Source organism: Malus sylvestris, chromosome 12 (genome assembly GCF_916048215.2).
Source record: "Malus sylvestris chromosome 12, drMalSylv7.2, whole genome shotgun sequence".
NCBI classification, from domain to species: Eukaryota; Viridiplantae; Streptophyta; class Magnoliopsida; order Rosales; family Rosaceae; genus Malus; species Malus sylvestris.
In genome coordinates, this window is record NC_062271.1 from 4,773,597 (window position 1) to 4,776,644 (window position 3,048).

Sequence of the window (3,048 nt, forward strand, 5' to 3'; positions counted from 1 at the left end):
ATTGACTTTTTAGTGTAAAAATGTGGTTTTTCGTTAAAGTGAACAGTACCGGGTGCTTTTCGTTAAAGTTCCCTTATTTTTAGCTAGCTGTCCGTTACTTGCCACGTGTAGGGTCAGAAATTGCTTTCTGACAGCTCATATTGACTTGATGGTGTGGAGTGACCACAATTGCCATGACACGTTGGCTGATCAATTGGCTCGATCCCATGCAGCTTCCCTGTGCTGCTACCACGTGGATCTCAAGCTCACGTATATGATAGCATTATAACTCCATCTTTTTCTTCCTTTCTGGTCCTTTATGCATGTGCGTCGCAGGACTAAGTGCACCTGTGAAAGGCAGGTGGAGGAATTATGAAATTCAATTTGCAAACCACAAACAAGCAAAAAAAGTTGAATCCCCTTCATGTGTAAAAGAAAGCCAGCACATAAGGAATTGGATGGGGAAAAACAACGTGAAAACGGCAAAAAGTAATAAAAGTTTGAGAATTCTCTTTTCTTACGAAAAATATCTCTTATATCTAATCCTCTTATCTTATCAAAATGAGTTAGATGAAATTAGATCAAGGTCACGTATCAAATAACATGATAACTCAATCTTTTTCTTATCAGATAGATGAATATCATGAATTGGATCAAGATCACGTATCTGATAGCATTGTAACTCAAAACTTTTCCTTTCTTTTTGGTCCTTTATGCATGTGCATTGCACATCTAAGCGCAAAGCAGGTGGAGGAATTATGAAATTCAATTTGCAGACCACACACAAGCAAAAAGTTGAATCCCCTTATCTTATCATATATGAAGTTAGATGAAATTAGATACGTGCACTGATAATCAACTAGACAATATCAGAAATTTCATTATTATAATTATATTTAAATTTAAAATTGAATTTACATCTTGCTTCATACTCGTTGTTCGTGCCGTAAAAAAATGTGAAGAAGGCTTTGTGTCATGGGCAGGGAGAAAGCCTCGGCAATTATGAACCTAAAAAGTATACAAATGGCCTCCAGTATTTAGTAGAAGTGGAAGGACTTGGATCCTCTCCTGAGCTAATGGAGAGGATCCTCATGACCACTAATCATGGGCCGTTGGATTTTTATCCAACGGCTACAAACGAGGGTCCTTTTAAAGTTATAATAATTATAGCCGTTGGATAAAAATTCAACTACTCATGATTAGTGGTCAGGAGGATCCTCTCCATTAGCTCAGGAGAGGATCCAAATCCGAAGTGGAATGCCCTTAAACCCTAGTGGAAGAAAATGGTGGAACTGGGCAAACATAATTGGGGGTAGAAGTGGGCCATGGCACTAGCTAGTGATGGGTATTGGTTTTCAACTAAAGCGATCCTAGCTAGTAAACCAAGTCTGAAATTTCAACATGCATATGACTTCGATCCATTGACAATAGAAGGGGTTTCACATCATTTGTTGCACCCACCGGCTAGGAGGAAATAATGGCCAAATTGAGTGAAGGTGACACGCGTTCTTTAATTGAAATATTAGACTATTATGGCTTGTTTAGTAATCAGTGATTACAACAAGAGGTTAAATTGAAGATGAATTAAACTAATAAGGAGTCGAAATGGTGGAATCAAAATCAGATTTCTGTTTAAATTGTTTATTAAAATGTTCGATAATCGAAGTAGAAATAATACTGAACCATATAATTCACACGAATCGAAATGAAAATCATTATGATTATACTAAAATGTTTCTATTTTAGTAATCTATTTTATATGTAATTCCTTTTTTTTTAACTTTATTTTATTTCAACTTTGTGAGAAATTTTTTAATTATTTATTATTTTTTTGTTAAAAGAACAAACTTTAGCGTTAGGTTAATGCGAAGGAAATATTGGATTATTAGAATTAAGTGAGGGTACATGGGGAGGAAAAATCCATTTCATTCTCCCAATAATCTAGAGTTCAATTTCCACCAAATATAGGGAATCCAATTCCTCCAAATTTTGGAGTTGAGAATTCCAAAATTTGCATAGAACCCACCGTTTTTTTTTTAATTTCCCAGTATTTGGTAAACAATAACTTGTTATGTAATCAAAATTCAATTCTCTTTTTTTTTATCTCGATTACCTTTCCGTAAACATGTCATTAGTCCCACTTAAGAAACTCCTTCTTTTTTTTTGGTAAAGAATAAGAAACTCCTTTGAGTAAAGGGTTTGACAAGTATCCTTTAGTTGAGAAATTTTTATGGTTTTGAGAATATTGATCATGTAATGGGTTATTCTACGTATTATATATAATATGAGTGTGCAATATAGTTGATATGCCTCACTTTTCGGGTACGTTAATAAAAAAACAAATACATGTGTTATAATTTTAGTTTAACATTATATGACAATGTTCTCTGTGTATACCGAAGAATCTCATCCATTAATTGAACCAAAAAGTCATTAATATATTACTAAAATGTACTGCAGTTCAATTTAAACCGTTTTGTATTAATAGATTCATGTCCTCATTTAAAATTGGAAAAGGATCATCTCTAGATCCTCTTTGTGGGATCCGAAGATCAATCAATCACAACCGTTCATCGTACATTATACGTCAGTTTTCGTTAGATACTATTTATATTCAATTTTAAATTTTAAATGATTTCTGACCGTATGATATACGATGAACGACCATAATTAATTGATCATCCGAATCTCAACCAAAAAAAAAGGATCATTTTCCTTTAACATTGAACAACCACTCAGAGAGGGTACAAGTAGTACTACTTCATGTTCACATACAGAAAGAGAATTAAAAATAAATGAAGTCTAGACTTATTTAACTTTAGTCGTACATAATACAGAAACAAAAAACAAAACACACGTACAAGCATCAGCTGCACGGTGGCCACGACAATTGCACGATGCAGGGACAGACACCAACATCCACCAGCCTGTGTTCTATCATCTGCTTTATCTTTTAAGAGGAAATTAGTGTAAAATAAAAAATTAAGTGGTCCAAGTAATGCAGAGGAGGAATTGACAACAGGAAATTAAGGCTGTCAAATGGTAGGGACTTACAACTTTCTTTTCCTT